Raw genomic sequence first — 24,204 nt, 5'->3', positions numbered from 1 at the left:
GAGTTTTAGGCTTAAGGAGGCTTCAGGGTTCCCTCAGGTGATCCCAGTAGCAATATTGGAAATTACGTCCTCATAGCAAGAGTTCATAGACATTTTGTGAATAAGGTCACATCATAGCTACCTTACGCTGTGTGGGTCCCGTGGCCTGCATTATAAAACCATTCATCTCTACTGGTAGAGCGTAAGAGCAGCAAAGAACAACATATAATGATTAAGGTCACTGCATTCCAGGCAAGCTAGCAGTGTCCTGACTGGTTTCTGTATGTCAACTTGACAGGAGCAAGAGTCATCAAAGAGGAAGGAGCTTCAGGTGAGGAAATACATCCATGAGAGCTAGCTGTAAAGTATTTTCTCAATTAGTGATCAACAGGGGAGGGCCCAGCCCATGGTGACTAACAACCTTAAGGAACGTTCCTACTTATCTACTTTCTGCAGTGAGACCCTGCTTCCTAAAGGCTTCACACCCTCCCCAGATAGTGCCATTCGCTGGAGACCAAATGTTCAAACTCATGAGCCTAAGGGGACTGTTTCACACTCAAACAATAGCAGCATAGGAGGAAAGTGATTTAAGAAGGGATGCAGCAATGGAAAAACGAACATGACGGCAAAGATAGCTTCTGGTCCATCCTGGTGATCGACGCTATACAGATGGCTGAGAAAAGAAAACCAGAAGGAAGAGGTCTTTGAGATAGGAGCCTGTCCATCTGCCAGGTTAGTTGACAGCATTTCGGACAACCCCAAGGGAGCTTTGGGGCAAAAACCATCCACAAGAGGAGGCCCATGGCAGGATGGGAACACAGGTTCATGACCCATCTGCCTTCATGGTGTCAGCTGCCAGCTTAGGAGAGTGGTGGAACCTGAAGGTGCTGTGTGTGATGAGTAAGCTCCTCCTTCGCCACGGGAGGTCTGGACAATGTCCCTCCATGGCTGCCACAGAGAAAGATAACACTGATAAAATAGAGAGGATAAGTCAGGCAGTGGTAGCACACACCTTTTATCCCAGCACTCTGAGTTTGAGGCTAGCCTGATCTATAGACCAAATTCTGGGACAGCTAGGGCCACACAAAGAAACCCTGTGCCAAAAAGAAGGCAAAGAAAAGAGGGTGAGAAAGGTTAAGCATGACCTGGGTACATAAAGTGTTTCTAGGGGGGGCACTGTTGGATTTCACAAGAGTCAACGTTTGTTCTTTACTTCATCCATGGAAATTCTCATTCTTCTCTACTGTGCCCCTGGAGAAGGAGAAAGCAATCATTTCATAGACCAATATAATAACATCAGGAAATAAGCCATGAGCAAGACCTATTTTTGTAAGAGTTTTCATTTACCTTGAATTTAACCACATTGTGGCATTGGTGTATTGAGCTTTTCTCTATTTTCTGTCAGGTAACAGATTTTCCAAAGTTTCTCATGATTCTGAGATGCAAACTTTGTTTTCAAGGTAATAAAACTAAGACATAGCAGTTGATGAACTTGCCAAAGCCTACACAGCCATGAAGTGGAAAACTGAAGGCAATATAAACTCTCTATGATAAATCTAGAATCTTTAAGAGGCTTCAGCCAACTCCTGATAGCTCCATGCTAATTCACCCAAGCCATTTACAGCCTGGCCCCTGCAGGGTCTACTTCCTTCACTTCAGTGGACACAGTGAACAAGTATACATGGAGATTTGTTTTAAAGGGACATCCAAACAGTCTTGTATGGAACCTTAGGCATTTGACAAAGTAGCAGATGCTGTATTTATAGTGTCAAAGGAAAGAAAAACAATAATAAAAACACAGCGTAAAAGCAAATGAAATACCTGTGACTCCAGACCAGTAAAAAATAACCAGGAAAATCAAAATAGTAGAGGTTCCTTGGTGGGTAATCTTGAAAAAGCCTCCTGCTTTCACTGTATTTTATCCCCCCACAAAAGAAATAAACCAGCACCTTCAAGAATAAATCTGTGCAAAATATGTGATTTATTCTGTCTTTAAGTATGCTACCTCCTGAGTGGGGTCTCTGCTTCTATCCACATTCCCTATGCTCAGCATCTTCCCTCTTCCTCCCTGCTGAGCAGAGTCTTAGGTTCCTGCAGCTCTGAGGCAGACATGCAGGTCCTCTTTGGCCTTGGAACCAGCACATGGGACAGCCCACCACACTGCCTCCAGAGAGAGGTGGAGGGGGGGACTGGAGACAGTCCTTTACGACCTAAGAAAGGGTGCTGCCCCCATTGCTCCTGCTCTGCCTGTGCTGACCAGTGAGTCGCTGCAGTCAGGTCTCACTCTGGGGAAGAGGGAATGTCATAGTGTCAGGGTCCAGGTTGTTGATGCTGTCTTAGAAGTGGCTCTCACAGTTGGGTTCTGACACCAGAGGATCAGCAGAACCCAGCTTAGCCTAAAAGAATCCAGAATTGCAACCTGCATCCAGACCAGCCCATGAGGAAGAATTGCTTGTGTTATTAAGTCACTGAGATTGGTTGTCACTCCAGAAAAGGTACGAAAGCCTTAATCTTACAGAATCGACTTCGAGCTGAATCTGTAGTTCTTCTTTCTGATTAGTTTCCCTTGTGTAATTTGTACTGTCTATGACAAGGTACACACTAAGCTATATAAAATAATGTCATCGTTTTTATATTACTGGTGTATTTATTGTGTAAGATCCAAGCAGGCTGTGGCTGTTGGCTGTGTTGTCCCTGGCTATATACCCCAGAGTGACATGAGTTAGGACAATGTCAACAAGACAATATTCCCTTGATAAAAAGCTTTTTGAATGGATGAATGAGAAAGGCTGGCACAAGAGACAGGTCGGGGAGGGGTCAACGATGCCAAAGACGTATCTCAGCCCGAGGACGACCTTACTGACAGTGGGTTTGATGAGGTAGGAACCTCAGGGATCATTTGGGAGGCTTTGTCCTCACTTGGGTAAGCTGTTCTTTTATGCAATAGGCTTTTGATTCTTCAAGTTAAAGTAAATGGTGATTTGCCATTTAGTTGAATAGATTGGTTCAGCACCATAGAAAAGGGCATTTCAACACATACTTAGAGAGCAGTCACAAGAAATAGAAAGGGAAAGACTTGTAATGAAGCCCCTCTAGATGTTCCACGGAGGAGGAACTTTAGTGGCACGTAGTGTTGAGAATGAGCAGCAGACCATGTATGACTCCTGAGGTGGTGTAAAAGAAAACACCACATTAAGTGACTCACAGAAACAGATATGTATTGTCTGATCATATAAATATTAGATTATTTTTTAATTGTTTTTATTGAGCTATACATTTTTTCCACTCCCTTCCCTTCCTCCCCTCTTTTCTTCTACCCTCTTGTGTGATATCCATGCTGCCAATTTACTCAGGAGATTTTGTCTTTTTCACCTTCCTATGTAGATCCATGTATGTCTTTCTTAAGGTCCTCTGTGTTGTCTAGTTTCTCTGGGACTGTGGCCTATAGGCTGGTTTTTCTTTGCTTTATGTCTAAAAGCCACTTATGAGTGAATACATATTATATTTGTCTTCCTGTATCTAGGTTACCTCACTCAATATGGTTTTTGTATAGCTAGATCCAAAGAAAGCACATTCAACAAATGGTGCTGGCATAACTGCATATCAACATGTAGAAGAATGCAAATAGATCCATATCTATCACCATGCACAAAACTCAAATCCAAATGGATCAAAGACCTCAATATAAAACCAACCACACTGAACCTCATAGAAGAGAAAATGGGAAGTACACTTGAACACATTGGCACAGGAGACCACTTCCTAAATATAACCCCAGTAACACAGACACTGAGAGAAACAATTAATAAATGGGACCCCCTGAAACTGTGAAGCTTCTATAAAGCAAAGAACATGGTCAATAATACAAAATGGCAGCTTACAGATTGGGAAAATATCTTTATCAACCCCACACTGGACAGAGGACTTATCTCCAAAATATATAAAAACTCAAGAAACTTATCAAAAGAGCAAATAATCCAATAAAAAATGGGGACAAACTTAAACAAAGAACTCCCAACAGATGAATCTTAAAGGGCTAAAAGACACTTAAGAAAATGCTCAACATCCTTAGCAATCAGAGAAATGCAAATCAAAACAACTTTGAGATTCCCATCTTACACCTGTCAGAATGGCCAAGATCAAAAACACTGATGACAGATTATGCTGGAGAAGACGTGGGGTAAGGGGAACACTCCTCCATTGCTGGTAGGAGCACAAACTTGTACAGATGCTTTGGAAATCAATGTGGCAATTTCTCAGAAAATTAGGAAACAGTCTACCTCAAGACCCAGCACGAAAGATGCTCAATCGCATCACAAGGACAGGTGCTCAACTATGTTTATAGCAGCATTATTTATAATACCAAGAACCCGGAAACAACCTAAATGCCCCTTAACCAAAGAATGGATAAAGAAAATGTGTACATTTACACAATGGAGTACTACACAGCAGTAAAAAATAATGACATCTTGAAATTTGCAGGTAAATATTAGATTATTAATAAAAGCTAAAATATTATGTTTAAGGAAAGTTAAGTGTTCAAGGCTCAGTGTCAATAAGGTGGGTTCCTTTTGGGGGGCTGGAGGGGAAAATCCATCCTAACACCTTCTAGAAGGTTCTGGTAGTTGCTGCGATTTTGGGTGTTCCTTGGCTTGTAGATACAGACATCTCTGCCTCTTCATTGTTACAGAATACTCTTCTTGCCTGTCTCTGGGTCTGGGTCTCTCCTCCTGTTCTCATACAGACGGGACTCATCCCATGAACTCATCTTGGCCTGATTCTATCTGTAAGACTCTGCAAACTTCCAAGTAAGGTTACATTTACTGGCACTGGGGATTTGGACTTTTATGTATCTTTTGAGTGGACAAAATTCATCCATGGTGGACTTGACCTTCCTTGAACCTGAGTGTAATTTGTACAGCAGAAGGGTTAAGGGCAGAGGGTCAGGCCTAGAGATGAGGCAGGAGCTGGGGCTGAGTACCATCAACGGGGCATTGCGGGAGATGACTGTGCAAGCTGGGTAGGAACACATTGAAATCAGGCGTGGGGAGTGGGCACAGCAGAGCCGAATGGAGGTGCAGGGAATGGAGGGACTGGGCAAGAATTTCTGAGAAAGATGATGTCTGCTGAGTCAGAGCGAGCCGAGTTTGGAAGAGGAGAAGGTATTCCTAGAGGAGGAAGGAATAAATCTGGAAGCTGTGGATACAGCTCTTGGCTTAGAGGTGAAGCTGCCAATGCTTTGCCATAAGTGTGGCTGAAGGAATGATGCCGGACCCTGCGAAGACAGGATGGGGTTGAGGCATGAGAAGCAGCCCTGAGAACCTGTGCTCTTATGGGACAAGGGGACTATTGAATGCTTTACAAATTGTGGGTGACAGGCAATCAATCTGCTTTGTATTACACATAGACCAAGCCAGCTGCTCATTGCAGCCTGGAGGTTCACACTGCTGTCTAGAACAGAGAGAGGAGCTTGAAAACCGAAGTTGATACAAGAGAAGATGATGTCTTGATCCAGAACAGAGTAGTAGAAATGGAGAGGATGGGCTGGATACAGAAATGCTTATGCAAGCTGAGGGGACAGTGAACAAGATGAAAAAAATGGAAGACCAATGAGTTCAGCAATCCGGGAAAAGGAGAGGACAGATAGAGGAGCAAAGTCTAGGCCAGATCTCCAATCACCACACATCAACTACAGCTTCTTCATTTCAGGGATGCAAGTGCTTATTAGAATAGCATTGCCTTTGACCATGGGGCTTTGCCAGACACTGGAGGCTGCACACCTCTAGAGGCTGCTCCATGACTGGTACCTGTAGGACAGAAGTCAGGGGAGGGCTTAGCATCTCACAGTGGGCAAGACTAGGTCACACGGGAGAGACAGCGCTGCCCCAGATCCCAGGATGCTGGAGATAAGGGAAGCAGCAGGTTTTGCCCTAGAGAGGGGAGACATGAGAAAAAGGTAGAGGAAGAGCGAAAGCATGGGAACGCACTGTGCTAGACAGAACAAAAGTACCAGAAGGTACCAGGAAAGGTGGTGAAAGGGGCAGGGTTTGATGCACTGCCAAGTGGAAACGGCTATCAGAGAACTATTAAAATGTATCAGAAAATGGAGTGGTGATTCAATAGTTAAGAGCCCCAGCTGCCCTTCTAGAAGACCTGGGTTCAGTTCCTAGCATGCACACAGTGGCTCACAGCCACCTGTAACTCCAGTTCCAGGGGATTTCATGCCCTCTCCTGGTCTCCAGGGGCATGCACACATGTAGTGCACAGACATACTTGCAGGGGAAACATCCAAATGCATCAGATAAAAATAAATAAATCTTATTTTAAAATGTTCTAGGGGATTGCACAGCAATTTCTGCATGCTGTAGCAATAAGATGATGTTCCCTCTATTAACAATTCATAATGTTTTGTTAGCGTATTGTAATCCCGCGGTGGATTTCTTGAGAAATAAGTTGTGTGACTCCTAGGGTCAGTTTTTTTTTTCTTTTTAAAAGCAAGCCAGAAGAAAGAGCAAAGACCTAACTGTATTTTTTGTTTTGAGTGAGGGGTTTTTTTTCCAAGACAGGATTTCTCTGTAGCTTTGGAGCCTGTCCTGGAACTAACTCTTGTAGACCAGGCTGGCCTGGAAATTACAGAGATCTGCCTGCCTCTGCCTCCCAAGTGCTGGGATTAAAGGCGTGTGCCACCACCGCCTGGTGAGAGAGCATTTCATGTAGCGTAGGTTGGCTACAAACTGGTGGAGGCTAAGGTTGATGTTGGATTTCCAATCCCATTGCCTTCACCTTTGGAATACTGACGTTACAGACCAGTGTGCAACAGCTTTGGTTTATGTGATGCTGGGGATCAACTCAAGAGCCTGCTATGTGCTGGGTCAACCCTCCAGCTGAGTCACAGCTTTAGCCCCATGTGCCAGCTTTCACACTATAAATTCACTATGTTCTTTGTATGTGTGTTCCACATGATAAATTCAATGTTCTTTCTCTCCTCTGTGTATACACTGACGTGTATAAGCAGCTTTGCTTGTATAAGCAGGAGGCCAGGGTTTGATGCTGGTACCCTCCTTTTTATGCTCCACCTTTATTTATTTATTTATTTAGAGGCATGGTCTCTCACTGAACTCAGAGCTCATAAGTTTCTGCTACTGGCCAATGAGTTCCTAGGGGTCCTATCTCTGCTCACCTCCTGTGCTGATTACATGTGTGTGCTTCTGCTTTTAGATTTTACACGGTTCTGGGCATCCAAACTCAGGTTCCCAGGGTTGTGAAGAAAGTCCTTTATATGCTGTGCCATTTCTCCAGTCCTTCATCTTGCACTTACAAGGTTTTTTTGTTTTTTCCAGATAGCTGTCCTGGGTTGGCCTTTGTGTCTGTTTTCAGAACACAAGAGGAGATAAGTGGAGAGAAGCAGAAAGAGCCTCTGGATGGAGCCCTACTTCAAGGACACCAAGGCTTAATTAGAATGTGGGCACAAGGTGGGCGGGCTATAGGAACAGGCTGAAATCAATGTGGTGTCTGAGCTGCCTGCGCATTGTTAGCAAACTCCAATTAGGTCAGAAAGCTGGGTTGTGTGTGGACAAAGCCTAGCTAGCATCCCAGGCAGGCTTCTAACAAGCTCTCTGGAAATGGCACCAACCAATGAGCGCCTGGGTCTGAGGCAGCGCCTCAGAATGAACAGACTGACCAGGCTGTAATCACAACATCGCCTGGCTGTCCCTCCAAGGGTGGGCTTAAACACCCATGCTTGTTGCATCCAAAACAGCAATGAGACGGTAGCCCTGGGATGAATGGCCTTGAAAGGCCCTGTCCTGCTAAATCTCCAGTCCCTGGCTTCCCCTTGGCTTGACCTCCTCTTCTCAGGAGCTTTTCTGAGTGACTGTGCTGCCCACTCTCTTGCCCTTCTCCTCTGGAAGCTGATGAGATATGAAGTGCTCAGCCCGGAGTCCATTTCCAAGGAGATATTTAATCTGGATGCTAGGTCCTGGTTCTATTATAAGCCGCTAGGATTTGGTGGCAGGAAGAGTGAGTGCTTTGAAGGCGATTGCCACTGCAGTTACCTAACACCTCTCCGGGGTTTAATCAGGGCCTGGCCCTGGTCTAATCACTGCCTAACGCAAGCTCTCACCCAGAACACTCTCTGCGCGGGCAGGGACAGTTATGTAACTGGTTCCGAGGAACCAGGCTCAGGAAAGACAGGTTGCCGTGACACCAGCCCAGCAACACGGGGGCCCTGTCCTGAAGCCCCCTACATCTCTTTGCCATCTCACACTGCTCTGACCATCTTGACCAAGCACCTTGCCCTCCCAACGACTTCAAGGCTCCATTTTGATACAGACATGCCATTCTCAAGTGGGCATCCAGTTTATATGGAGGTATGAACAATTCCCTACATCTTTGAATAGGGGACAGCACACGACACACGAGTAGCAGGATCAGGGCTCTAAAAATCTCTACCTACAGCAAAAAGAGCAGAAATCTTTCTAAACGAATTGTTTTAGGGCCTGTTACCCTTGGTTGCTACATACTCTGTGCCCGAGAGGTTCTGAATATAGAATATAGAAGGTGTATTTGGACCTTGACTGTATGAGCTGAACTGCCCAGATGGTCCCTATTCCTTGAGAGAGACAGGGCCAAATGAGGGAGAAGACAATAGGTGTCCGACTTTTCCTATCTTCTGATATGAGACTCTGAGAAACCTGAAAATTCTTGATTCACCTTTTCTATGACTGGCCACTCCTCAGTGCAGGGTACTGGGCAATGCGTTAGTAAGAATAAGCCTCTTGAAGTTGCAAGGACCAGATGGGGGCCTCTAGCTGCGCCTTCACCTTTTGTCTTGTGCATGTTGAAAGCTGGCCAGGATCAAAGCTTGGGGGAAAATAAACCCAGGCTAGTAGAGGGTCACAGCTGTGGGTAGAGAGGCTCTGTCTGAACAGAGACCTCAAGGAAGAACAGCAGAGTCATAGGACAAACTGAAGAAGAGTCAGATAGCATGGCAGTGCCTGGCCAGCATGATGTTGGGAGTGTGGCCAGAGTTGGGATACAAAGGGTGTGTGTGTGTGTGTGTGTGTGTGTGTGTGTGGAGAGAGAGAAAGAGGGATACAGAGAGAGAGACAGAGAGGACATACATTAGAGCCAGATATTTTGAGCTCACAACTTATTCCCAATAATACTAGGATAGCAAATGGCTAGAATGATTTGTGCTATTGAAATTTCTGGTTATAAGTCAACGAAAGAAAGATGAGAAAAATAAAAAAAATGTAAGTCAGCACAATGACATTCAGGAATCACAAAGGTTTTTTAAAGTCAATGTTTCCATAGTAAGATCAGAGATCATTCCAATATATATTGTAAGTGTATTTGATTACATCATCTTTGATAAACTGGCAGCAAGATATTGGTGGCAAGATGAGTTTTAGATCACTGGACACTATTCCTTGTGGACTGATCCTCTGAGGATGACACCTGCATTTGCCAGGAAGCAGAGGGTAAGGTTAGGCAGTGTGATTGTCCATCCTCATTGCCAACTTAACTGGTTTTAAAATTGCAATGGAAACATGTCTAAGGCAGGTCTATGATGGCATGTCCGGAAAGCTTTTATATGAGGAGGCAAGACCCATGCTAATGTGGGTTGCATAGTTCCATGGGTTGGAGTCCCAGATTGGATCAAAAGAGGAAAGTGAGCCGAGACCAGCATTTGTCTCTCCCTGCTCCCTGAGTGTGGCTGCAATGATACTCCTGGCAACATGCCTTCCTCACCCGACAGACCACGTCCCTTCTTAAGCTGAAGCACAAGCTATCCTTTTTCCCTTAAATTGCTTCTTATCTGATATTTGGTGACAGAGACAAGAAAAGCAACAGGACACAGGTAGCATCTACAGGAAGGGCTTGTCTTATGGCCATGCACCCTGGGCCTGCCACTGCAGAGAAGGAGAATGAAGACCATTCACTCTAGAGTACTTTCACTGTAAAACAAAAACATCTACACCCCACAACCAGCTCTGTTAAGGTCTAATATCTTATAGTTTTTGCTACAGAGGATTTTCAAGCAATGGCACACTACAGATCTGGCAGAAGCCTGCTCTGCAGCAGTGGTAACAGCAGTCAGCTACAAATCACCGGTGTGCTGTGCCAGGGGCTCTCCATGCATCACAGTCATCCCGACACAATCCTGGGAGGCAGGCAATAACAGCATCTCAGTTTAGACAAGGAGAAAGCAAGGTGCATAGCAATCTCCAAGGCCATTCTTGCTGGTAGAGAGGCTGCTCTCTGAAGCAGATGCTAAACTCAGAACTGTGTCCCACTCTGATGACTTAAGATGCCCCTCTTGCATCTGTCCAAACTGGATACAAAAGGGTAGCATGCAGCCCTTACTTTGATATAGGGAACTCTTTCTACTCTATGAGATTCTCATGTAAATATATCTTGTCACGGTTCATTTATTTTTAAATGTTGCCCAGCTTTTCAACAATGGATGTTTTTTCAAATTCATTATTAATTCATCGGTTGATAGATGTCTGCATATTTTCCACTTTCCCCTCACAGGTAGTACAAAGCACATTTTGTCTTCCTAGGAACAGACCTCCTTATAGACATTTTGAAGTAAAAACATAACTCAGTACAATCACAACAACAAAAGGCCTTGGGCGATGTTTCTGAGCTGTGCAGAATGCTAAGGGGTTGGATTTAAAAAATTTATATGCACACAGGCTCTTTTCCAGACATCTGAGTTCATTAGCCTCTTTTGTGTTTTGCTTGCTTCTGTTTGTTTTAGTTCACTTGCCAGGTAATTCTAGTGTACAGCTGCTTTCAGAGGCACAATCTCCAGCCACAGATCTTTACCCAGTCCCAGTGTTTTCAAATTTTGCACTTTTGATGTGTGACCTGTGAGGACCTGACTACTATCTGGTCCTGATGCTGCCCCATCTGCTCATTTTTCCTTGAACAGATAGATGTGAAATGCCTGATGTGAGTTCTGGGTATTGAACCTGTGTCCTCTGCAAGAGCAATGCATGTTCTTAATGACCAAGTCATCTCCCCAGCCCTGTATAATTTTTAATATATGACTTTGACTGCTATTAGTTTAGCTGAGCCCATTTCATTTGGGTTAATAACTTCCATGATACTCTTCTGCTGAGTATATTTCTGAATTTTTAATGAAGGTAAGCAAAATGGCATTGGGTTTGCTTTTATACCAGCTCTGGTGGTCTTTTGTCCATCTGGATTAAATGCTACAGTGGTGCATGGGGTTCTGTCTGTCTTCTTTTTAGCTATTTCCTTTTGGACTTTCCTGGGTCACAATTTGCTCCTGTTCCTTAATCTTCCCCCCTTTTCCTTCTTTTAGACCGAAAGGATTACTGTTCCCTGTCTTATTGTGGTCATCGCTGTCCCCTTCTCAGTGCGTTCCATGTCTAGTCACACATCTCTCTGTTCTTCTACTGGGTGCAAAGTGATTAGGATTCAGGGCTTTGGTCTATTCTGGACTAAAATGACATAAACACAAAGGCAATAATGGGAGCACGAATAGTCCAGGGTTCTAGCATCTTGGGAGACATGGCAGAAGGAAGGTTTTGTATCTTGTGCATAGTCAACTGTGTATAGGAAGCTGAAAGGAAACAAGCACAGTCAGCAAAAGTAAACACGGAAGGTGAATGAAAGCATTTTACAGAGCAAGAGAGAATTTGCCCCCAGCTCACCAGCACATTTTCATTAGGCACCAAAGGATGCTCTTCCAGCAGAAAAAAAGTGACCTCTCATGGAACTGTGCTCACAGTGGATAGAACAGAGTCAATGTTTAATATAAATGCAGACATTAGAGGCATAAAATGACTGTGTGGGTTATAAGAGGGAGCAAACAGAGAGAGAAGAGCATAAATAATTCAACATCATAGCTATAGCTGCCGTTTGCTTTCTGAGAGTAACAGAAGTCTCGACTGCGGTGGTGACAATCCTAAGGGATGCCTGTCCAAACTCTTACACCTGTGAGCTTGGCATAAAGGTGCGTTTGCTGTATGCTATTTATCAACAAAAATAACTGTAAGAGAGAAAATGAGCTGGGGAGATGACTCAGTTGGTAAAGTTCTTGCCATGTGAACATGAGGACCCCAGCTTAATCCTTAACACCCATCTATTTTTGGAAAGTCACACGCTGCACCGTGGCACCTATAATCTCAAGAGTTGGGAAGAAGGATTTGTGGGGCTCACTGATCAGCCAGTCTAGCTGAATGGGTGAGAACTAGGCTCAACGAAGGACACTGTCTCAAAAAGTAAGGTGAAAGGGAACTAGGGAAGACACCCTACCTGACACCCCACATGCAGGCTAAAAGATTTGTTCTGGAATGACCGTGAATGTATGATTAATGTATAAAAGAGCTGATCTAGTTCCATGCCTTCAGCATGAAGAACTTACAGTTGTCAGCCCACTGGCAGATCCTGTGAGAAAACCATCCCTGTCTCCATTATGGGAGATACATAAAATATATGTTTGTATGCATTTGTATATGTGAAAGTAGTATACATATATGCATATACATGTTGACACAACATCTTCATTTGTGTTTGCTTTGTGTTTTTAATTAGTTTCTCTCATTTTTTTTCTCATCAACTTGCTCACGATCAAGCCTTTTTCAGATCTTCCTGTGAGAGTGGTTGTATTGGTGTCCGGAAAGGCTGTTGATTTGGAGGAGGATGCCACCTTGAAATCCGTTTCTCAGAACTGTATTTCCCACTGCGGTAAAATACATGAATTGAATTGTTGGAAATGAAAGGTGCCTTACAGCCTTGTAGTTCTACATTGTTCTTTTCTTAGGACCCACTAAAACCCTCCAGAATGTCAAGGACACTTTAAGAATTACATTACATCATCAGAAAAGCTTGCTATTTTGGTTTAAAGCATGCCCGGCCCCTGTCTGGGGCACATGAGGGCAATTCCCTCTGCAATTTATTCTTCTGGTCTGAGCAGGCATTGTCTGCAAAGATTTTGTTTTAAAAAAAAATGAAAGCAGAGTGCACTTGATTTTCCTCTCAGGAAACACAAAATGTTCTGATGTAAAATACAGGTAAGATGTAGAAATGTGTACCGGGAAAAACAACATCATTCTGAAATCCCATCTCAGCGAGAGGACCACACTAATCAATTCAAGGGCTATTTCCCGCTCTCTTTTGTTGCTTTATTTGTGCATCTGTCTACCGTCAAACATCCTGTCCTGAGAGGCAGATGCAGGATGTAACTCATAGTCACCCTTGCTCAAAGCCTCCAGGCTTCTCCCATAGATTTGGGATGGAGTCCCAGCACCCAGGAGCTCCCTGGCCTCTCATCTTCCTGGTCCTTGCTCCAGCTTCACCTACGTCCTTTATAGTTCTCAGCTCAGGTTCAGGTGATTGTAGTCTCTCCCGCCCCTGTGACCTTCTGCTTCACTTCTTCCCATCATTCCTCATGCTAAGCCTTCTGGTGGCAGCAGAAGAGCCAGGCTGTGGCCAGATCCCCATCTTTCTGGGCAGATGTGTCCTTTACTGTAGATCCTGTTGTCTGTTGCCCCTCCCCCTTCATCCAATCATGAGCCTTAGGCCCTTTCTGAGCCAGGATACTCTGCCTTTAGCACACTCACATGCTTGTCACCAAGTATGTTGTTGACTCAACCTGATCTGAGGAGGGCAATGACAGATCACATAGGCTCCATGTCTTTGTCTGGGTAGTACCTAGTACTTTGTAGGCAATGTTTTCGATTTATAGATGTCATTATCCTTCCCCACCAGATTAGGCTGCCTCCCTTTTTACATAAACACATGGTTAGGTGTCAGCCCTGCCTCTGCTGCCTCCTATGGTCTGATACACCGTCAAGAGTGGATGGGGTTCTTGGAGCCTTGGGGATTAGCCCACAGCACCTGTTATGTGACGTTTCCTGGGGAGATGTAAGGAAACATCTATTCATCTCACAATAAGTCCCAAGAGATCAAAGGACAGTTTCCTCCAAGCACATCTTGGTGAACCAGTAAGTTTGTCAGGGTTCATTACAGAAACACGGGTGAAAGGTCACTTTATAGGAGCATGGATAACTCAAAGATAGCTGCATGGCCATCAAGTCCCATCCCGGCAGGGGCGGGAGAAGATGCAGGAAAGTTACACCGCTGGAATTCCCAGTCTAGTCAGCCAACCTCCCTCCTGTCATAACATGTAGCACCCAAGATCACCAGCATCTAGGTGTGGGAGGGACCAGTTGATAGGATCTCAGAAGTTTGTTGACCCACCCCTCCTTCTACGGGGGAATGTTCATTATACCATCGTTTCACCTCAGAAATAGTTCTCATGCGGCCGTCATTGTGCTAATTTCATTGTCGTGGTCACGTGGACCTCAACAGTCTTTGCTCCGTGATGGCAGTGGTCACGGCGCGGGAGGGGGGGGGGCGGAAATCGCTTTACAACACACCTGCTACTGAGAGAGGACCAGGCATTTGCCAGGAAGGCAGAGCCACTCTTTGGGGGAGGCCTAGGGGTTGGCAGACCATGGAATCATATTCATAAGTTCTGGTGACTTTGGAGAAAGGCTGTCACATCCGTACACTTCTCGAATTTGAAGAACATGTCTAATTGATTTCAGGGCCACAGCAAGAGATGATCTGAAATATAGCAGTGAACCCTTGAGGTCTGTTTGGTATGTTTGACTCTCTCTCTGAAACGACAAGAACTGTTGAGGGCTCCAGTGTGGTACCCATTCATTCCTTGCCAGCTGGCAGGGTGGAGGCAGCTATCAGGGGCAAGCTGGTATGACCAACCAAGCTGTGGCTACAAAGGTGAGTGGTCCACCGCCAGCTTGTCTTCAGGGCTAGTCCCTCCCAGTGTGATGCTCCTTAGAAACTGTCCTCATTTCCTCTCCTATTTCGTATATATGATTTGAGAAGTGGCTTGCCATGTAGGCTGTGTTCTCACTTGGGGTGTGGGCATCTCACCGAGTTTCACTGGGGGGCACTGCAGAAAAGGAACTCAATGCTGAGGATAAAATTCCTACTGAACTATGACTATCATATACTAGTTCTGTGATGCTAAATCTGGGATTTGGCCCTTTTCGGTTTGTCTCCTGATTTGAAAAAACAAGAGGAATTAATGGGGGATTCTGTTACCAGTAGCCCCAATGTGGACCACATATTTCCATGGTCTTAGTACATGGTTCAAATATTTTTTTTTTTTTTGGTTTTTCGAAACAGGGTTTCTCTGTGGCTTTGGAGCCTGTCCTGGAACTAGCTCTTGTAGACCAGGCTGGTCTCGAACTCACAGAGATCCGCCTGCCTCTGCCTCCCGAGTGCTGGGATTAAAGGCGTGCGCCACCACCGCCCGGCATGGTTCAAATATTTTTAAAAAGATTTATCTATTTATTATGTATACTGTGTTTTCTGCATACATGCCAGAAGTAGGTACCAGATCTCATTAATAGGTGATTATGAGGCACTACGTGGGTACTGGGTATTGAACTCAGGACCTCTGGAAGAGCAGCCAGTGCTCTTAACCTCTGAGTCATTCCTCCAGACCATGGTCAAACAAATGAAGACACACACAGACTGGTAGGTGAACAGGAGTTTTTACAGGAACAACGTGACAGCGTAGCTCAAATACACTGCAAATGAGCACCAGGCTCACTGAAGCAGAGTGGTCATCATTATTTGGCGTTTCCTTTTATGGGATTAGGAGGAGGAGAGTTATGGATGTGGATGACTCCCTGTGTTGAAGGACAGTCTTGGGTCATGAAAGCTTTCTCTTCATTGTATCTGTCCTTTCCCATAATGCATCTGATTTCAATTGTGCCCACACCCAATTATGCACAGGCATAAGATGGTAAACAGAAAAATTTCTCTAAATGTTCACAAAATAGGGGCACAATTTGCCTTACTGTACACAGGTTTAAAACCAGTTCAGGTCAGGTCAACTCCCTGTCTCCTGTTCCCAGATAAGTTTGTCTGAATGGAAGGTGAACCCAGGGGCAGTTCCCAACAAGTTTTTACGGAGAAGTAACACATTTCATTATTTGGAGCCGGCATGTGAGGGTTCTGGGTCACACAATACATTGTTAGGAAAGGGGCATGTGTGACTCAAGCCCAGCTGAATTCTGGGGTGCTAAACTTTCCCTACACCTGCCTATCTCACTTGTGGGGTGGGACTGTCAGCATAGTGTACCTAGAACACACTGCATGCTGGCATTCACCGGTATTCAAGTCTTCTGTGGCTTTATTTTATTTTGCTTGTTGAGACAGGTTGCAAGCTGACCTAGAACTCACTGTACAGCTCAGGTTGCTTTAAATTTTCTGGCTATTCTTTTTTTAGTTTCAGCCTCCTAAGAACCACAATGCTTGGCTGCCAATGTGATTTCAATTTGCGTTCCCACGGCAACTAGACTAAAGGTGTTGAGTCTTTTCATATGCTTATCTGACATTCGTACCTGTTGTTTTGTCAAGTGTCTGCTCAAGTGTTCTGATCATTTTTAAGTGTGGTCTTTTATTTTGTCATTGATTTGAATGAGCTCTTTATATATTCTGCATTTGGAAGAGAGGTTTTGAGTATTTTTCCCAATATGTTATTGACCTCACTACATTAATGCTGTGTTTGATAAATTTATAATTTTAATGAAATCCAATTCATGCTTTGAGTCCATGTGTCCTTTTTAAAGTTATTTTTATTGGCTTAAAGTATGTCATTCTAGAAGCATTCAACATTTGGCTTGTGCTAACTCTGTAGTATTACATGAATAAAGAGTTGATTTCTTTCTTGTGTATCCATTGTTGAAAATGCTTTTCCTTTTATCATCATGCTGCCAAATAAATTATCCACCATGCCATCGCTCACTTCCTTCCGTCTGTCTTTTGCTACGTTCCTTTTGAATGCTGTCGCTTTATACTGTGAAACTCCAGATTTTTGACCTTCTAAGATTGTTTTACCCATGGCTGTCTTAGGGATTTTGCATCCTAATTTATCTTTAGAGACAACTAGCCCCACGTTCACAGCAAACTTACTGTAAGTGATGAGGGAAAAGAATGGGGTATGGAGTGAGATCCGGGAAGCCTTGTGAAAAGCCTTACCAAATTAGTGTCTATAAAAATGGCAAAAAGGAAGGCTAGACTAAGTCCAGACACTGGTGCTGGCACAGACGCACTGCAAGTGACTTCTGAGAGGGGAAGAGGGAGGAAGACAAAATGAAGAAGATGGGGAAGTGTTGAATATAATCAAAGAATGTGATACACTTGAAATTGCATATTTATCACAATACTTTCCAATGAATAAATTGCAATGAAAATTTTAAAAGAAAAATAATAAACAGGGTTGGAGAGAGACATGGATTCATGCTGTTGGTTCAACAAGAGGGGTCTGCCAAGCTCCAGAGAGAGAGATCTGGAGCTGAGATGGTCTCCAGGACAGTGTTGTTGGAAGCTGGAATCCAGCTGTCTTTCATGGCCCTAGCCAGGCCACTCATTCAAGAGAGGTGAGTTTTAGAGGCATCCTTGAATTGGATCAAAACCCTGGATGTGGGGACAGAGAGCAGAGTTTGCAACTAGATTGCTATGTTGACTTTCCACTGTCTATGTTGTAAAGGTGCACTAACCTTCCTTGTTCTTAAGACTGCACTGCAGCTTCAGGGTGACAAGGGGCCCCAAAGGCTAAGCATCTTGCCCAGCATATAGTGAGGATTTCATAGAGGTAAAAACTAGTGGCTAGCTGCTCTGCTTCTCTGATCTTTCAGCTTCCAACCCTTAATTTTTGTCTCCGTTTTTATTATTAAGACCAATTAAAATCTGTGCTATAGGTCCCAGAACCCCCTTAAGGACCAGGGTCTGGCTTGGCTCCAGAGCCTTGTGTAAGAACCTCACTGTGGCAGCCACTGCTCTTGTGCCACACCGGTCAACGTCCATCCCGGCAGAGCACTCTCTAGGCAGGTAAAAATGTATGTTAGCTTCTTTCCCTGCCACTGAGACAGATGCCTGGCAGAAACATCTTATGGAGAAAAGATTTATTTGGGTTTGTGGTTTCCAAGGGTTTAGTTCATATTCACTTAGCCCCACCCACATGGACAGAACATCCTGTCACAGAGAGCCTGTGACAGAGGCTGTTCAGTTCTTGGTCAGCTGGGAAAGAGAGGGAGGGACTGGGGACCTGGTATAAACTTCAAACACGTGCCCTTACTCAGATAACCTAGTTCTTCCATCTAGGTCCCGCCTCCCAAAGTTTCCATGAGCTCCCTAATAAGTCACTCATTGAGCAGCAAGCCTTCAAAAAACATAAATCCATGGGGAACAGTACCCCTTTTCCAGTTACAGATGGCTTTTTCAACAGGTAGAGGTGGGGGCCATTGTACACAATAGCTGTAGAGATGGCCGTTATCAGTAAAGGTCCTTGCTAAATTGCTAAATCATGAGCTTGTGTGGTAAGATCCACCATGGAGGTAGGGCATCTACTAAATGTGCATATCCATCACTTGTGAAAGCCCGAGTAGCAGGGTCAAGGCCATACCTCACAGGGCTCTGTGTGTCCAAGGCAGGCTTCTCCCCACATAGCTGTTCTGAAGTATGCTATAAGGTTGTAGATAACAGCAAGCTATGCTTATTTATGGATGAAAAACCCAGACCTGCAGACACTTTCAAGGCTTATAGGGCAGAATATGTCCAAATGTCTCTTTAGAAAGTGCAAATTAATACCTTCATGGTTTGGGGTCACCTGTAGCTACCAGCTTGGTGATAAACCTTTATGGATAGCCGAGAGGACTGAGGACCCAAGATTGTGGTATGCCCTATCTTATCCCATCTCCAAACATCCCTGGGTAGAGGGAAATCTCCCTTAAGCTCTAGAACATAGGGAAAGTCACTCACGAACATATAGAGGACTAAATGGTACCTGTGGCAAGGTATGGAACAGTGCAAAGCCTATCTGGTGTGTTAGAGGAGCTGGAGATAGTTTGTGGGTATCCTGAAGGCTCCTCCCTACAGCTCTTTGGTCAAATTAGGTTTCATCCACATGTTCCTACAGTAGAAGCAAGGGTAGGATGAATCTTGGAGGAGCTTGGGTGAATATCAAAATGCATTGCATGAAATTTTCAAAGAACAAATAAAGGTGGAAAAATCTACTTCATTATATGTTTTGGTCCTTTAAATTTTTTTTCCCATTAAACAGCTGGCCCCCTGGTTGGTTGTTCACTGTGAATCTGAATTCGCCACAGACAAATCTTCCTTGCATGAGTGGGGTCTGCTTTTCTGGGAAGCAAAACTGCGGCCTTCAAATCCCTACACTGCCTTTAACCTTCTTCCTTAGGGTGCCTGTCAAGTTTCTATTTTCTTCTATCAAGAGTACACTTGCTTCCCTGCTTTGGTACCTTTTCTTTTTATGAGTGGGATTCACCATGGCAACCATATCCTATAATCTTGCTGGACCCAGGACTTGTTGTGGAAGCAACAACTCTCTATTCCTCCTTCCTCTGCATGCCTGTTGTGAGGCTTAAATGACATACAGTTGATAAAGATGCACAGAAAGTCAATGACAAAAGGACTGATTTCAGTCCCTGTACTTCCGTGCTCTAGTTTGAAGTTATATGTTTCCCAGCCCAAAGCCATACTTCACCCAAGCACTGGACTCAGAGCAGATGCCCAGTGTGGGTTTATATTTGGAATACTCCTTTTATATACAAATTTGGTGAGTAACTTTTCAAATGATTTTAAAGTGTTTCTTTAAAATGACAAATGAAAACTGATTCATTAGTAGTAAGAATGCCAAACATATTTTCCAAATGACATTGTACTCTGCATAAAATTCTCTCCTTCATGTGATCCTTAGACACTAATCCATAGGTAGGCAGAGGTGTGTGCTCCCGTCTATCCTCACCCACAGGACTTTGGAGGAGTCCCAGTGAGGAAGATGCATTCCAGCTTCAAGGTCCCTTCCAGCAGGTCTTATCCATCTGTCTCTGATTGCTGTCAACCCAGTCTCACATCTGTCACTGCAGCAAGAGGCAGAATCCCATGAACAAGACCAAGTGAGACAAGGCAAAGATAGACTGGGAAGAGAGGAGTGAAGGCATAAATCATAAACAATCCCACACCAGTTTGGAATTATGATTAATGGAATGGTTATTTATTTAAAAGGGAAAAACTTACAGATCACCGTCCCAGACAACAGCCCTCTGTGCAATCAGGAAGGGATCCTAGTTGCCAGAAGCGGAGCTGGAAGCCAGAGAGCGAGCGGAGGGCAATTGCTGCTTTTTTAAAGAAGGAGAAACCATGCCTCAATGGGCTGGTATCTCAGCAGCTATTGGCTGAAGGAGCGGAAGGAGCTACTGCAACAGAGGATGACACACTGGGATTCTGGACCATTTTAAGGCTGGCATGCAGAACCAGCTTTGGAGAAAAATCGTGCTTTTCTGCAATTCTGGCTTCTTGCATTCCCATGCTCCTCCCTGTCCCAGGGTGGCAGGAACCATTGAGCACCAGTCCCAGGCTACCTGGAAGCACAGGATGGCATGACGAGCATACCCACTAGGGTCATTGCTGGGCACGGGTGGGACCCATGTTCATGTCATTTACCTTTCTCACAATTCCCTGAATGAGCAAGATGCTTTTGTTGGGCAGATAAAGCCCCAGAGGCCTGATGCTATTTCTTAGGTATCCCGAGGTCACCCTCTAGGTCGGTGGTGGAGCTTGGACTAGACCATCCAGAGGCCATGTGGTCATGTGTTGTGGAGTTCCTGGACGGTGATGAGAAGTATCCAATACACAGCTTTCCCAAGATGAGCCAGAAAGCACACAGATGCTCAGCTACTGTCTGTGTTATTTGCAACCTGTGCTTTTTTTCTCATTTTTCAATTTTAGCTTGTGTTATATCTCCTGTGTGTGTGTGTGTGTGTGTGTGTGTGTGTGTGTGTGTGGTGTGGGTCCCAGGGATCAAACTCAGGTCACGAGGCTTGGCAGCAAGCAGCTTTACTCAGTGAACCATCCAATCAGCCCCAATTGGTATTCTTGCTTACCCTCTTGGCTAGACATAAACTGATAAGCTTTTCTTTCTGCTTGGTACCCATCTGGTCCCCCGTTTGTTTAAAGTTCTGCCCAGTTGCTTTCCACACCACAAACTCGCTCCTGTTTTTTCAGGGATGACCCTCCTCCTTTGTTCCTTATTAGCATATATTTTCTCATTCCTGCCATATCCCATATGCCATGGCCTGTGCTCCTCACTAGGTTGGAGGTAAACAATGAGTGAGCCTTGGTCATGTCCCTGTAGGGTAGCAGGTTCCAGAGGGCTTTAAGAGTAAGTGAATTCAGGGCCCGGCTGCTCAGGGTAGCTCTGGGTTGGTAATACAAGAGCTTTCAAAAGTACGCTCTGGGCGCTTAGTTTTTCGGACACTTTAAAGCCCCTTTCATCAGTTTGGACAATGACACAGGCTTTGTGATGTCTATGGTGGCACTGAGGAAAGTGAGTGCCTATCAAAGTCCCCGGTTCACATCTGCCATCACTAGTTTGTCTCAAAGTCTCCCCATTAGCCTCACCCTGTGTGTTCAAAGCACCAACATGTCAAAGGCGGCTTTCACATTGCGCCTTTCCCTCCAGAAGTACAGGACCTTGCAAGCTGTTAGTAGTTAGCACATCTATCACATACACAGTGAAACCAGAGACCAGGGAGGTTCGGGCATCCATTTGGGACCCTACATGTAGCTGCGGTGGAACACTGACAGGAGTCTGTATTAGTCAGGTTTCTTTGATCACTATTAACCATCACAGGGCCAGAGAGATGACCAATGGGCTCTCAGACTTTTCTGGTCTCTATTGTTCCCCTAAGCCCATTCGCTGCTTTACCTTGTGATAAGAGCAAATCACCACTGCTCAAGTTTGAAGCACTTTTGACCTTCATCTTCCGGCAGCCCTGGCCACCTGTGAAGCTGCCCTCAGCTCAAGCTTTGCTACCCCTTCCTGTTCTGGTTCTCTTTGTGCTGTAATCTCTTGGGCACTCCAATGCTTTTGAGGATTTTTTTTTTTCTTGAACGAGCTTGTCATTCCCTTTTTTTCTCAAGGGTCCTGCCTTCTTCAGGGCTTTCTGCTGAACCAGCTGTGCGCTTCATTCTGCACAGCTTCACCTTTCGCTGGAAACTGGGCTGTTGATGCTAGCCAGCCACCAAAGTATAGCCTAGGGGGCATCTGTGCTGGGGGGTGGCAAATGAGACTAACTGACCAACTGCCATCCTCTTTCCTTGATCACTTCTCTGGCTCTAAGGAGTGCTTGGGTATGCAGAGGGTCCCTCCAGTGAGCGAGATGATCCCATGGGGCTTCTAAGTTCCTGGAATGTGGGGGTCACTAACACTACTGATGTGTTTTAGAGCTCTTGCTTCCCATGCATGAGTGCGTTCATGCACGGATCCTTCTTTTATTTCTTCCTATATATAAAAACCTCCTACACCATTCTGTCCCCTACTGCAGTCAAAGCTGCTTGACTTTTATGTACCCCTGAAAGGCCTACAGATATGGTGATCTTGGCCATTATTAAAGCAAAAAGCAGCCTCATATATGTTTATACTCACAGGAGACAGACAATATCATACATGTACATTCTTATCTAATGCATCTCCTGCCATTACACAGTATGAAGGGATCTAGAGCACATAAGATCCCTCAGAATATGACATTATCAACTACATATTGGTTGCAAAAGAGGCCACCTGGACTTGTCAAGGTAGACGCAGCATGTAAGTCATACATAGCCAAGAGATTCCTGCATTCTCTATGGTAGATGTCAAACCAATGAAGACTGTGGATGCATGCCTTGATTAAGTTATGCATTTGGTATATCCCTAACTCAAGGTTTTTCTACGCGTTGGCCTACACACAGCTCGAGACAGGTGAGTTGGCTATGAAGCTGCTGCACTGTGACATATTTAACAGTAGCCCTGGCTTCCACCATCTTAAACTTGAATGGTCAACTTGACTTCCATGGGCCTCAGTTGATCTCATGGTGGGAGAAGATGAAACATAAGCTCCTGAACTGATTTAGTCAAGTGCGAGGTGCTGCAGGTTCTTATCTGGAAGAGTCGCTAGGATTTAAGGAGGTGGCGTAGACAGAGGCATCTTGGCAGAGCTGCACTGCTAGAAGTAAGGTCATAGTGCATGGGAGCCAAGTGGGCTGGGACTTGGTCAGTGTTCCTGTCCTTTAGAAATCATCCTCTGTCAACAGCTTATGGGTTCATGGGATCTGCTTCTTGGAGCTCCTTCTCCCACACTGCGGTACTTTTGAGGCCCCACCTCCTTACAGCAGCCATTGTGGTTTCTTCCAAGAAGTTTCACTGCTCAGGCTCAGGAAAGGCTCCCAAGGGTTTGTAGAAGAGGAATGTGGACAGGAGTTGGCACCTGCCTTCAGGACAACTTCACTGAACCGCGGGGCTCTGGAGTCATGCCTTGGACGTCTGTTCCTACCCGATACTTCCCATTTGGTATGATGTTTGACCTCCGCGTGGCCCAAAACCTTTCCCCAGCTTCTCGGTTAGTTTTACGTTATTCCCGAAGTCTCTATTATAAAGATGTCTGAGGTCTGACAGGCCTTTCCAGTCCATTTGTCCATGGTGGCCTCATTTAATTAATTAAGCTGCTGAACAGGCATGATAGTAGAGGCTCAGATATCACGGGTTATTTGTGGAGCTCAAAGGAAGAAACTGAACTGGCAGCTCGGATGTGTGGCTGACACCTCTTTTGCTCTGACAATCAGGATGTCCGTTCTAAAGGCCTGGGCCTTGCCTTGCTCCCTCCTGTCTTCCTCAGCGGGACCTTCTGCTATGCTACCATGAACCTAGGGGCTGAGGGCTTCAGGATCTGTTTCCAAATAACAGCTTATTCTTCTGGGAGTCACCTGCCTCATCTCTCTGGTCTCGCTTTCTCCTGATCTGCCAGAAGCAGTGAGCCTCTCACCATCACCTTCAGGACCCAGCACAAGAGGGACCACTTGAGCCACAGAGACTGTGGCCTTGATGCTGGGGTCGCTGGCTTGTGAGATTTACTTCCTCAATGGGGAGACAGAAAACAGGGGAGTTGGGCAAGGAATCTCAGGTATAGGATGTGCTCTGAAAAGAAAAAGAATGAGCAGGGTGTCCATGCACCTCTGCCATCTTCCTCTCAGCTCTGTTGAAGAGCCTACTGGAAGAGTTACACCCAACAGTCTTCTCTAGAAATCAGGATGGAAGATAGATGGAGCCTAGCCGGAAAGGAGAACCAGCTTCCTCTATATCCT

The sequence above is a fragment of the Arvicola amphibius genome, chromosome 9, assembly GCF_903992535.2.
Source record: "Arvicola amphibius chromosome 9, mArvAmp1.2, whole genome shotgun sequence".
Classification (NCBI taxonomy): domain Eukaryota; kingdom Metazoa; phylum Chordata; class Mammalia; order Rodentia; family Cricetidae; genus Arvicola; species Arvicola amphibius.
Note: the sequence above shows the minus strand (reverse complement) of the source record.